At 47.5% G+C, this 14,318-nt stretch overlaps 1 protein-coding gene across 1 annotated transcript in view; it reads left to right on the forward strand.

Annotated features, from left to right (window-relative positions):
- LOC140425673 (TBC1 domain family member 20) overlaps positions 1–13,400 on the forward strand; it is a 75,465-nt gene extending 62,065 nt beyond the window's left edge. The window contains exon 9 of the mRNA XM_072510171.1: positions 13,245–13,400. The gene's annotated coding sequence lies outside the window, so the exon portion shown is untranslated. The remainder of the gene's footprint in view (positions 1–13,244) is intronic.
- Positions 13,401–14,318: the final 918 nt, after the last annotated feature.

The following is a 14,318-nucleotide window of genomic DNA, read 5'->3' on the forward strand; positions in this document are numbered from 1 at the left end:
GTGGAGATCACAAAGGTGTAACCGAAGAAACCTGGGAAAAATCCATGCGGTAGATCTGTGTTTTTTAAACTTTTTTTCCCGGGACCCACTTTTGCTTACCGGCCTTCCTTCGCGACCCACGCCGGCCTTCCTTCGCGGCCCACGCCGGCCTTCCTTCGCGACCCACGCCGGCCTTCCTTCACGACCCACGCCGGCCTTCCTTCGCGACTCACGCCGGCCTTCCTTCGCGACCCACGCCGGCCTTCCTTCGCAACCCACGCCGGCCTTCCTTCGCGACCCACGCCGGCCTTCCTTCGCGACCCACGCCGGCCTTCCTTCGCGACCCACGCCGGCCTTCCTTCGCGACCCACGCCGGCCTTCCTTCGCGACCCACGCCGGCCTTCCTTCGCGACCCACGCCGGCCTTCCTTCGCGACCCACGCCGGCCTTCCTTCGCGACCCACGCCGGCCTTCCTTCGCGACCCACGCCGGCCTTCCTTCGCGACCCACGCCGGCCTTCCTTCGCGGCCCACGCCGGCCGACCTTCGCGACCACGCCGGGCGACCTTCGCGACCCACGCCGGGCGACCTTCGCGACCCACGCCGGGCGACCTTCGCGACCCACGCCGGGCGACCTTCGCGACCCACGCCGGGCGACCTTCGCGACCCACGCCGGGCGACCTTCGCGACCCACGCCGGGCGACCTTCGCGACCCACGCCGGGCGACCTTCGCGACCCACGCCGGGCGACCTTCGCGACCCACGCCGGGCGACCTTCGCGACCCACGCCGGGCGACCTTCGCGACCCACGCCGGGCGACCTTCGCGACCCACGCCGGGCAACCTTCGCGACCCACGCCGGGCAACCTTCGCGACCCACGCCGCCGGGCGGCCTTCACAACCCACGCGATACGTGCTGTCCTTTAATGCGAAAGGGGAGCCTGCTTGGTCCTCACGATCTCACTTGAATCCAGTTCGAAGGAGCAGAGGGCGATGTGCATGTCAGGTGCAGAATTCAGCCGGTTCCTTTGTGCTGTCTTCACCTTTATGAAAATGGAAAATCCAACCTCCCACATTGAGGTCGTCATGAAGGACAACAGCAACAAAATGCCTGTTTTACTCAGCACTGGATACTCCTGCGAGATCCTACTCCAAAATGCTGACAGCCCCATGGACTTTTGGCTTGTTTTCAATGTGCTATCACAGGTCAGCTACAGCAGGGTAGTCTTTTAATTTGCAGTCGGCTCTAAGTTAATAACTGACACTGGGGCCTCAACCCCAAAAGGAATTTTTTACCCACCACTTCTCTCTCAATATCTGAAACTTCTCTTATTGCCAGTACTTCCCTGCATATAACACACATGGGCTTTCCATCCTGATTTGCATTGGCACAATTGATAAAACCTTTATACTGCTTTTTTCCCAGGTTAAGCTTCTTCTTTGTAGACTGTTAACCAGAGGCCCTGGTGCTCTGGGCAGAGCTAACACTAGCACTGCTCTGTCCTGCCCTGTGCCTGCCAGGCACTTTCCTCAATGTAAAATCCGGAAGCAGCCACCACGATTGGGACCACCACAACCGATTGTTCCGCGATACTCCCGACCTCCGCCTGTGATCCACCCATGGGTCGCGACCCGCACTTTGAAAAACCCTGCTGCATTGGAATATAATGCTGTCATATTGGGCTGATGGTGGATGGAGTGAATGTTTAAGATGGTGATGCGGTGCCGTTAGCGTGGACTGTATGCCTTGGCTGGTGTCAGCTTCTTGAGTGTTGTTGGAGCTGCACTCACCCAGGCAAGTGGACAGTATTCCATCACACTCCTGACTTGTGCCTTGTAGATGGTGGGCAGGCTTTGGGGAGTCAGGAGGTGAGTTACTCGCCGATTGGATTGGATTTGTTTATTGTCACGTGTACCGAGGTTCAGTGAAAAGTATTTTTCTGCGAGCAGCTCAACAGATCATTAAGTACATGAGAAGAAAAGGGAATAAATGAAAATACATAATAGGGCAACACAAGGTACACAATGTAACTACATAAAGTGGAGATGCCGGCGTTGGACTGGGGTGAGCACAGTACGAAGTCTTACAACACCAGGTTAAAGTCCAGCAGGTTTGTTTCGATGTCACTAGCTTTCGGAGCGCTGCTCCTTCCTCAGGTGAATGAAGAGGTATGTTCCAGAAACACATATATAGACAGATTCAAAGATGCCAGACAATGCTTGGAATGCGAGCAGGTGATTAAATCTTTACAGATCCAGAGATGGGGTAACCTCAGGTTAAAGAGGTGTGAATTGTGTCAAGCCAGGACAGTTGGTAGGATTTCGCAGGCCAGATGGTGGGGGGTGAATGTAATGCGACATGAATCCCAGGTCCCGGTTGAGGCCGCACTCGTGTGCGGAACTTGGCTATAAGTTTCTGCTCGGCGATTCTGCGTTGTCGCGTGTCCTGAAGGCCGCCTTGGAGAACGCTTACCCGGAGATTAGAGGCTGAATGCCCTTGACTGCTGAAGTGTTCCCCGACTGGAAGGGAACATTCCTGCCTGGTGATCCCCACACCTTGGTGTTGCTAACTTTTGGTTGGTTCAGTTTGCTCTGTTTTATAACCTTTGCTCTAGAGTCGCCAGGTATCTTTATGATACCGCCACGAGGTTCAAGTTCAAGTACTGATCAATAACTCAACACACCAATTAGTAAGATTCAAATCAAAACACATTTATTATACACAGTAACTCACTACTCATGCATAAAACTCTACTTTCTAGACTATCTCTATACTGTAGGCCTATACTTAAGTTTTGGACTGACCCACCAGGTCAGCGGAACAAATGGCCTTTCGTTCAGGTCCTGACTCTGCAGGATTCAAAAGCTGGTATGGACTGGTAGCTAGGAGCGCCTATCTCGTAGCGTGTATTGACTGGAGACTTACTTGGTTGATGCGGCAGCTTGGGCAGTTCACTCTCAGGGGTTGATTCGAGTTGCTGAGTGACCCTGCCAAGAAGAACGATTTGAACTTGGGGACTCTACTTTATAGTCCCCAGGGGCTTCCCGCCCTTCGGGGCGGACCCTGTATCTGGTTCCAAGTGATTGGACTACTTTCTGATCACTGGGATCGATTTCTCCAATACTGGAGCCGTTCCCTGACCGCTGGGCGGTCCCTAAGTGTCCGTTGGCCTTCCTTTGTCTTGGCTCCTGCTGGCGCCGAGGAGTCTGGCTTGGCCTTATTCACCTTAAATGTTTCAATTGTTCCCGGGGATCGCTCATTAATATGCAGATGGCTGCTGGTTTTGGTGCTGTCTGGGCTTCTGCAAAGTAATACACAGGAAACTTTGCACCTGCTAGTTTTTGCCCGTGTTGGCTGAATTTCCCTGCAGCCTTTGTGGATCTCCATTTTAAGTCGGGAAGTGGCCAACCCAGGTGGCTACATTGGGTAACTCTGGCACAAACACCTTCAAGTGAGCCTGACTGCACACTTGTATGCAAACCTGAGGAAGGATCCAGGTGGCGATGCCTCGCACGATCTTGTTAGATCTGACCAGGTGTAACGAGGCTGTTAAAACTTGTGAGAAACCTCTTGTGAGATGTAACGGCATTGTCACATCCCGAGTCGGGTGCAAGAAGACCAATAGATCACGGCCCTATCTTGCTGGAGGTGACCATTGTCTCATGCTCATGAAGCAAGTAACATTTCCATCCCGTATCAACCCAGTACCAAAGGATAGGCACAGCTGTAAACTTTGATGGATCATAGGGCATTTGTCACTTTTCATTGAAGTTCAAGACCTCAAGTTGTTGGAATTTCCATTAGATCATGGCTTGCCTCTTGGTACCTGAGTTTGATTCTCAGGATTCTCAACCCTCAGACATATAATGTGAGCTGTTTAATCTTTCTAGTTGTAAATGGTTAAGGAGGGAGGGGGATGTAGAGTGGAACATAGTGTTGTAACTTCACTGAGTGTATGGTCATAGGAATGGGTTTAGACCATTTAGTCCCTCAAGCATGCTCTGCTGTTGAATTAGATCATGACTGATTTGCCTGCCTTATCCCTTGATACCCTGAGCTAATAATTTATTGATATCAGTGTTGAAAATTTTAATTGTCACAGCATCAATACCCTTTTGGATGAGGAAGATCCAGATTTTCACGACCCCTTTGTGTGTGTGTGCATGGGGGGGGGGGGGGGGGGGGGAGGGAATGCTCCATTATTTACCTCCGATAATTGCAAGATGATGTTCCCTTGATCTAGATTTTCCCACCAGAGGTTGGTGGTTCAGATGGAACTGAACTTGCCTCCTTTCTCGGCACTGACGTTGAAGCAATGACTCCTGCTCAGTTTGGGGTTAGTAGTTTCCGAAGTTCACCTGCTGTCGATAGTAAAACGGAGTGACTGAAAGGTCTCTGTGCTTTCCAGGATGTTTAACATCAAGAACATTTTGATGATCACACTGGACTGAGCTGCTGGCAGTGGGAGGCACTATATGAACAGTGTAATCCGTGTCTGTGACTTTGTTAATTGCTCTAACAGGAGACGAGGGAAGATTTAAAAAAAGCAAACCCCATTTTATTCATTTACGGGATGCAAGGTCGCTGGTTAAGCCACATTTATTACCCATCCATAGTTGCCCTTCAGAAGGTGGTGGTGGTGAGCTGCCTTGAACCGCTGCAGTCCCCGAGGTGTAGGTACACCCACTGTGCTGTTCGGGAGGGAGTTCAGGATTTTGCCCCAGCGACAGCGAAGGAACGGCTGATATATTTCCAAGTCAGGGTGATGACGAGATTATCTGGTAAAGAAACATCATTAACCAACATAATGCTTTGTGAATCACTGAATTCTATTGAAGTTTAATTGTCTGTCACTAATGTCTAATCCCTAGAAACACTGTTGCTGACAGCTGATGCTCAGTATGTTGCTGACCCCACTGATGGACACAGTGATGCTCCCTGGCAGACGACAGCTGATTTCCAGCTTTCTGCTGCATCGTGTTTTAGAACAGGAAAAGGCTGTTAGTCTCTTCCGTTTTGCAGAAAATTCTATTCAGGGACGTGATGAGAATAATTTGGGATGTAATAAGTGAGAGAGTTGCTTGGGAGGGACAGGTGACTTTGGAGTGGTATCCAAAATTCTCCTCCGCTTGAGGGTTTTTCTCAATTCATGTCTGGGTCTGTTGTAGACTCACTGATGGAGACTGATCGCTATTGGTCAAAGGACTCTAAGGATGGCAAGGTGCCATATATGGATCTTGCCCCAGCAATCCTTATGCCCCTGTATTCTAGCATGTCCTTCAATCACTTCTTCTCCAGAACTATGTTGGATTGTTCCATTTAACACATAACATTGCTCCTACCAATGTTCTTCTGCTGGTCTATCTTATTTCCCTCTTTAACTCCAGGCATTCTAATATTTAACTGGGGCCAAATTAACCTGAATTAACTTATGCTAACCCTTCTCTATCTTCAAAGTGTCCGTTTGATCCATAGAACCCCTGCAGTGCAGAAGGACTGAGAAACAATTTTAATATTTCCCGTAAGAACTTGACTGAGCCTCTGCCCTCTTGAGGATGGGTTAAAATGCAGAATAAAGCTCCATGCATTCCAAACAAGATTCCTATTTCCATTTCAGAGAAGTACGATTCACCGCACTGCCCCAGCGATTCCCATTCCTCACACCAGCAGTTTCACAATTTCTCTGATGCTACTGGGGTGCTGAATTATTTGCAGGCTCGTACCACGAGAACTTTATTGCAGTAGAGAAAGCAGCTCGCGCACAGATTCCAGCTTGTAACTCTCACCCTGACCTCTGCTATTGTGGACCGTGACTCCTCATGGCATATGTAGTATCCTGTGTGTAAACTGGAGCGCACACATGCTGATCTGGAAATCAGTCCGAATGTAGCTAGAATGGAAAGACCGTGAGATTTTAACCACTGTCTACATTGTAAACTGCATTCGTCAACCAAGTCTGATCTCTTTGCAGCTGCATGATCAACACTAACTGAGTCCTTTTAGTCATGTTTTCGACTTTGAACACTTTCCATCACGTGGACCTGTACTGCGATGACATCAGTTATTTTACATTGTAAATTGGTGCTTCTGAGACACACATCCTTAGGCATTATATAAATATTGTACCATGCGTTGCACACACAATATGTTACTTTTCAAGCAAAAGTCTTTAGTTCTTCAGTGTATGAAATCAACCTGATGTACATTGACATACACCGAGGGCAGGCGACTTTAGAATCTGTGTGCGTGTGGAGACACATGCGCCGAGACACACGTACAGGCACACATGCAGAAACATGTGTGGAGATGCGCACACACACACACACACACGCCTATTTATATGCCTTTCCTGTGGATCAGAAACTATGAGTCGAATTTAATGTACACCCCACAGATTCAGTCCATTGGTGGGAGGAAAGATGGAAAACCTGTATCATCTCCATAGGGGACACAACTCTATATCAGTGCAATCAACCATTTGAGTGGCTAGGATCGACATTCTCGCAGAATTAAGCCCTCGGCAGGGAAGACATTCTGTCCCCAAAAGATGCTGATAAATCAGAGGCTGACCGTTGTCCATTGCTGGCAGCCGACTGTAATTCAGTGGTGCCTGGAGACCGGTGAGTGAAGGGGGTGGATGATTGGGGGTCGCCAGGAGCTGAGGGTCAGATAAAGGGCGGGGACTGGCTTTCAATGGACATCCCTTTCCTGATGCCAGGTGCCTTGATTGGAAACTAAAGGCCTTTGAAAGAGGCATCACCTTAGGGAGGCCCCTGGCAAACCCGACCGTATTCAGGAGGCACGCGAGACCTGTGAATTCCTGAGCCAGCACTAAATCCTGGGGCTCAGCGATAATAGCCTTTAAGTGGCTCAATAATGAGCCTAATTAACCAATGGTCAGATTGCCCCCGAGTCAGCCCATTCCCACTGCTGACGAAGTGGGGGTCAGTTTTTCCACTGGTGGGAATGGGCTGCACAGCCTCCTGTACAATTATGCAGGAGCATCCACAACTAGCCCACTCCTGAGGCCCCCATTAAATCCCAGCCTATCAAACTCATTAATAAATTACCGAATTGCAACCCAAATCCCATCATCGAATTATAACCCTGTATGAGATTTTGCATCATTTGTTTTGGTCCATTTGGCATCTCTTATCTTGCAGCTATATTTAAACCATTAAACATGTCTCTAAAAAGAGAATTATTAGCCCCAAGAAGTGCCCTCCTTCCCAGTAAATGGTGACCCTTCTTTATATCATGATGTGGAGGTGCCGGCACTGGGGTGGGCACAGTAAGAAGTCTCGCAACACCAGGTTAAAGTCCAACAGGTTTGTTTGAATCCCCTCAATTTCGGACATGCCCAAAACATATGTACATGGTTCGCCGGGCTACCCATACACCGCCCACATCTGTCCTCCACCTCCTCCTCGAAGAACCTGCTCATCCGGGCTACCATCATGTGGGCCCTGTGGACCACCTTGAACAGGATCCAGCTAAGTCTGGCACATGACGAGGATGGATTGACTAGGAATGCGAGTCTCTTCAGGTACACAAGTGTTTATCGGTACAAACAGTGTGAGTGGAGTGAGGGATAATCACGGGTAATCAACGTGTGAATTGTCTCAAACCAGGACAGTTAGTAGGATTCTGCAAACAGGGCAGTGTGGTGGGGGTTACATTGTAATGAGATCCGGGTTGAGGCTGTCCTCATGCGTGTAGAACTTGGCTATCAGTTTTTGCTTGCCGATTCGGCGTTGTGTGCCTTGAAAGCCGACTTGGCAAACGGCTACCCTAAGATCAGAGGCTCATTGTCCCTGACTGCTGAAGTGTTCCACGACTGGAAGGGAACATTCCTGCCTGGTGATTGTTGTCCGGTGTCTGTTCATCTGTTGTTGTAGCATCTGCATGGTCTCGCTGATGTGCCACGCCTCGGGTAGACAACGCAACCCAGTCACATGAGTATGTACTGTGTACCTGGTGGGTGGTGTTCTCAGGTGTGATGGTAGGATCCATGTTGATGATCCGGCATGTCTTGCAGAGGTTGCCGTGGCAGGGTCATGTGGTGTCCTGGTTGCTTTTCCCCTGAAGGCTAGGTAGTTTGTTGCGAACAATGGTTTGTTTGAGGTTAGGCGGGTATTTGAAGGCAAGTAGTGGAGGTGTGGGGATGGCCTTGGCGAGATTTTCATTGTCATCGATTACATGTTTTAGGCTCCGAAGAAGATGTCATAGCTTCTCTGCTTCGGGGAAGTACTGGACGACGAATGGTACTCTGTCGGTTATGTCCTGTGTTCATCTTCTGAGGAGATCGGTGTGATCTTTTTTGCTGGGGCGCATCGGAACTGTCAATCGAGTCGAGCACCATATCCCGTTCATACGCGGGCGTCTTTCAGCGTCTGTAGGTATCTGTCCCGTTCCTCTTCCTCCGAGCAGATCCTGTCTATACGGAGGGCTTGTCTGTAGGAGATGGCTTCTTTCACGTGTTTAGGGTGGAAGCTGGAGAAGTGGTGCATCGTGAGTGAAGTGCTGAGGTGTCCGTCCTTGACGGAGATGCGTGTGCCCAAGAATGCAACCGCTTCTGGAGAGTAGTCCATGATGAGTCTGATGGTGGGATGGAACTTATTGATGTCATTGTGTAGTCATTTCAGTGATTCTTTGCCATGAGTCCAAAGGAAGAAAATGTGGTTGATGAGGGTTCCGTGTGACAAACCAGGTCTTGCTTGAACTTGTGCATGGAGATGTTGGTGTATTGAGGTGCGAACCTGGACCCCATGGTTGCTCCGTGTGTCTGGATAAAGAACTGGTTGTTGAAGGTGAAGACGTTGTGATCCAGGATGAAACGGATGAGTTGTAGAATTGCATCTAGAGATTGGCAGTTGTCGGTGTTTTGTACTGAGGCTGTTGCAATAATGCTGCCATCATGGGGGATGTTGGTGTAGAGTGCCGAGACACCCATTGTGACGAGGAATGTTCCTGGTTCAACTGGTCCATGGGTGCTGAGTTTCTGTAAGAAATCTGGAGTATCGTGACAGAAGCTGGGGGTTTCTTGTATGATAGGTTTCAGATGGCCTTGTCGTAGCCAGAGAGGTTCTCACACAGAGTCCTGTTGCCTGATACGATAGGACGGCCTGGTGTGTTGGCTTTGTGTATCTTCGGGTTACAGTTGAAATCTCCAACAGAGGGAGTTCGCGGGATGAGAGCATGTAGGATGCTCCCAAGGTCTGGATCAAAGTTTTTGATCAGTCTGTTGAGTTGGCGGGTGTGTTTTTTGGTCGATCGGCATGTAACTGTGGTGTTCCTGTTTGTTCAGTTGTACACTTTGCAGTAGTCCATTCTGTTCAGTATGGCGGTGGCTCCTCACCTAACATCACTAAAACAGATGATGTGTTCATTATCTGATTGCTCACTCTGGGAGTTTGCTGCCAAGTTGATTGATTGATTTATTGTCATGGACTGAAGTACAGTGAAAAGTATTTTCCTGCGGCCAAGGGTATGTACACAGTAGACAAAAAAATATTAGTTACAGTGAATGCGAAAAAGTACACAGTACATCGACAAATAAGTAATTGGTTACAGTACGGAACAAGGGACTAAACAAAGCAAATACGACATGAGCAAGAGCAGCATAGGGTGTCATAATAGTGTCTTACAGGGAACAGATCAGTCTGAGGGGGAGACGTTGAGGAGTCTAGTAGCTGCGGGGAAGAAGCTGTTCCTATGTCTGGATGTGCGGGTCTTCACACTTCTGTATCTTCTACGTGATGGAAGGGTCTGGAAGAGGGCAAAGCCTGGGTGGGAGGGGTCTCCAACAATGCTGTCTGCCTTCCTGAAGCAGCGAGAGGTGTAGACAGAATCAATGTGGAGGTGGCAAGCTTGTGTAATGCATTGGGCTGAGTTCACCACACTGCAGTTTCTTGCGATCGTGGGCCGAGCAGTTGCCATACCAAGCTGTGATGCAGCCGGATAGGATGCCTTCTATGGCACATTTGTAGACGTTTGTGAGAGTCGATGCAGACATGCCGTATTTCTTTAGCTTCTGTAGGAAATAGAGGCATTGTTGGGTTTTCTTAACTGGTGCATCCACGTGAGTAGACAGACAGTTGGTGATGGTGACCCCCAGGAACATAAAGCTATCGACCATCTCCACTTTGGAGCCATTGATGCAGACCGGAGTGTGTGTCGCGCTGCGCTTCCTGAAGTCGATGATCAGTTCCTTGGTTTTTCTGACATTTAGAGAGAGGTTGTTTTCGGTACACCATGCAACCAAGTGATCTATCTCCCTTCTGTAGTCTTGGCTTGTCGTTGTTTGAGATACGACTCACCGCAGTCGTATCATCTGCAAACTTATAGATAGAATTGGAGTCAAATCTTGCCACACAGTTAGTGTGTGTACAGGGGGTGCAGTAGATGACTGAGCGCACATCCTTGTGGGGCCCCGGTGTTGAGGACTAGTGTGGAGGAGGTGCTGTTGCCTATCCTGACAGATTGCGGTATGTTGGTGAGGAAGTCAAGGATCCAGCTGCACAGGGAGGGGTCAAGTCCAAAATTGCAGTTGGCTGTTTTACATCTTCCATTACAACATTAATTATATTTCAAAAGTACGTCATTGGCTGTAAAGTACTTTGGGATATCTGAAGGTCATGAAAGGTGCTGTTGGGTATTTGCCACCCCAGGTGAACCTTCGCATTGTCTTCTACAGTGCTAGGGAAAACATGTTGCAAAATGCCTCAACCCCTGAGGTGTCCAAATCATCGCTGTTAAACATGCAAGTGGCTACTACTTCCACAATATCTGAAACTTTCCCCAAAATGTTCATTTGTGATTGTTCACTTGCGCAGCCTCTCCATATTATCAGGCAATTGCCAAATATTTGCAACCCTAAAAATCGATGTCTTTGACTGAGATGAATTCCGAATTGTAATTCGAAGCTATTGATTTTGTGGTCAATTTCTCTTTCCCTTACTCCTAGTAAATCATAGAATCCCTACACTGCAGAAGGCGGCCATTCAGTCCATGAGTCTGCACCAACCCTCTGAAAGAGCAGCCTACCTGGGAGCCCCAAACCCCTTTGTGATCATGGGAAAATCAATAATTATTCTCGTACAAGTAATACATTTTTAAAAAAAGACCCTGAAATATTTGATGATTCCAAAGTACTTCTTCCACCTGACTAGATTGTTGGTGCAGATGTAATCATGAACTATTTTGAATCTAAAATTCCCATAAAGAAAAATGTTACACTGCATCATTGTCCAGCAAATGAATATGTACTGGCAGCTGTGCACACCAGAAATGTTAAATTATGATTGACGAAGTCACACAGACTCCAAACATTCCCTCTGCCTCTCCTCCACAGATGCTGCCAGACCTGCCGAGTATTTCTAGCATCTTCTGTTTTTATCTCCGATTTCCAGCATCCGCAATATTTTGCTTTTATTGCAGCAAATTTTAAATGAGTGGTTAAGCTAGATTATGACACAGAGGGTTTATTGCCATTTCTAGGCGATTTCAAAATGCTGTATCAGACTTGCCAAGTTCCATCAGCTCTGCACTAAGGCGATAACCACATGCAATTGAAAAGCTATCTTTAATGTTATAATTTAAACATTGCTGTTCAGTTGTGAGACTTTGATTTCTTGTCAAAAACTTGATGTAAAATGTTTGCTCTTTTCTGTATGTGTTGCCAAATGTAGTAGCAATTGCCCTCAATGGTGCTAATTTGTCCAAACTCTCCCCCCCCACACACACACCACACCACACACACACACATATATACACACACACATACATATATATGGACACACACATTACATTTTGGAACACAAATAAAACACATGCTCAATTGAGTTGAACAACCCAGACACTTAACAAGCCAATGCAGGATAGTTTTAATCTTTATTTATCAGGGTATTGTATGTGCAGTCTGCATTGCATTAACTGCTTTTCCATAGCACATTGAGTATAACTAAAAGATGCTATGATTCACACCTATTTTAGGGATGTGCACTGGTACATTGTCACAACAACCGTGCGAGGTGACCCGGCTAGTACCAAAGCTAATTTTTAAACCGTGATTAAAACAGTCGTCAAGATAAAACGTTACCACTATTTGTGAAAGGAAAAGACAGCTGGAGTAATGGACACAATCCATTCCCCTCAGTTTGAATAACCTCATCTGGTGGGAAGTGGAAACAAATTTGCTTTTTGTTTCTCAATATAATTCCGGCCAACTTTTAGTTCTGTTTTTGTTTTGAAAGCCGGAGGTTTTTTGGCTACACTCCCAAATGGTGCCCTTGGCAGCCGGTACCCGCCTGGTTCACTGAGTGGACGCACTAGTCCTGTTCATTGTGATTATAAACCAGGATGGTCTCATAATCTTTGCTGATGTTTAAAAAAATATTCTCAGGGTATTATTTTCTCTTGCGAGGTCAGTATTTATAGCTCATGGTAGACCATCTCCTTGACTGTTTGCAGTTTTTATGATGAAGATTCTGCTACTGTACTGTTAGGGAGGGAGTTCCAGGATATCGACCCAGTGGTGATGAAGGAATGATAATATATGCCAAGTCAAGCACCAGGACACAAGAAATAGGAGCAGGAGTAGGCCACATAGCCTGTCGTGTCTGCTCTGCCACTCAATACCATCATGCCTAATCTTGGTCTTTGACTCCATTTTCCCGTCCACTCCCCATATCCCGGAATTCCCTGAGACCAAAATTCTGTCTAGCCCGGCCTTCAGTTATTCAACGATGGAGCTTCCACAACCCTCTGGGGTCGAGAATTCCAAACATCCACATTCCTCCGAGTGAATTAATTTATCTTCAAATCAGTCCTAAATGATCTGCCCCTTCATCCTGAGAGTGTGTCCCCGTGTTTGAGATTCCCCGATCAGCAGAAACAATCTCTATGTTCACCTTATCAAACCCATTCACAACCTTGTCGGTACCAATGAGATCAGACCACATTCTTCCAAACTCTGGGGACGATAAACTTACTTTACTTGGCTTTTCATTATAGGACAACCCCCTCATCCCGTACTCCGATTTAGTGAGTCTTTGCCGTACCACAACCAGTGCCTGTATATTTCTCAAACGCGGCGACCAAAACTGCACACTACTCCAGATGTGGTCTCCCCAAAACCCTGTACAACTACAGCAAGACTTCTTTATTCTTGTTCTCCAGTCCCGTTGCAATAAAGACCAACAGGCCGTTTGCCTTGCCAATTGCTTGCTGCATCTTCATACTAACTTTCTGTTGTTCCTTCAAAGCAGATGTGTCACAAGACCAAAGTGTGATTTGGAGTCTGTGGTCTTCCGAGGCGGTTCAAATTGTTGCTTTGGGAGTTGCTGCAGTGCGCTTTGGGAGTTGCTGCAGTGCACTTTGGGGATGGTACACATGGCAGTCACTATGTTTGAGCAGGGTTCGCCAAAGAGATTCTATGAATGACCAGACTGTGGGTTATGAGGAGAAAATTCAGCCAGGATCCAGTTAATCCTTCCACCACTTGGATAGTATGTGTTAAGATCGAGATTGGCTGGTACTAACTGCCCAGACTCTCTCGCATACCATAGCCACTTGGGGTGAAGCATGAGAGAGTAACCATCACACATTGGACCAAAAGGTAGTGACAGCAAAGAAGAAAGAGGAGTGAATTAGCACGGAGGAGAAAAACATCCCCACATCTCTGCTGTGTCGCACAACATGCTGATCTATGTGAAATTACGTTGCTGCTGACTGCCTGTAGGCAGACTGAGAACACAATTTCTTTCAAATTGAAGTGATGTTTTTAAGGTACATTTGGCTATTGCCCTTAATCCCTAATGGAATAAATACTGCCGGTGGCCAAACAGTTGTAGGTCTAAGATTGCCGATCCATCAATTCTATTCCAAGGTCACTGGATACACTCAGGCCACACTTGCATTCGCTGGTCAGGCCTGTCTTTTCCTCCACTGCATCAGGGATCCTGCAAGAACTGGCTTTTTATTCATTATTGCTGCTGTGAAAAGGTATATCCAGCTGCTGGGGTCTCTGGTGAAACTCCTTTACCAAGAGTGTGACATGATTTGGTAGGTTTAAGGTCACTGGCTGGACAAGTGTCCTTCTCCCTGCCAGCTCTCATCAGACCATTGGCACATTGTAGAGATGTAAAAGCGTTGATAGTCACTGTTAATTTATATGTACATAAATATGTTAAAACCTGACCAAGTTTGCTTCTTACGCTTGTAAAGTTGGGAGCAATGGAGAGTCTGAAGTGTGCAATAAAACTACATTGAATTCCATCTGACATTCAAATTCTTCAATAAACAAAACCAGAAGCTATACCACAACACGTTTGCTTTATTAA

The sequence above is a fragment of the Scyliorhinus torazame genome, chromosome 6 (genome assembly GCF_047496885.1).
Source record: "Scyliorhinus torazame isolate Kashiwa2021f chromosome 6, sScyTor2.1, whole genome shotgun sequence".
NCBI classification, from domain to species: domain Eukaryota; kingdom Metazoa; phylum Chordata; class Chondrichthyes; order Carcharhiniformes; family Scyliorhinidae; genus Scyliorhinus; species Scyliorhinus torazame.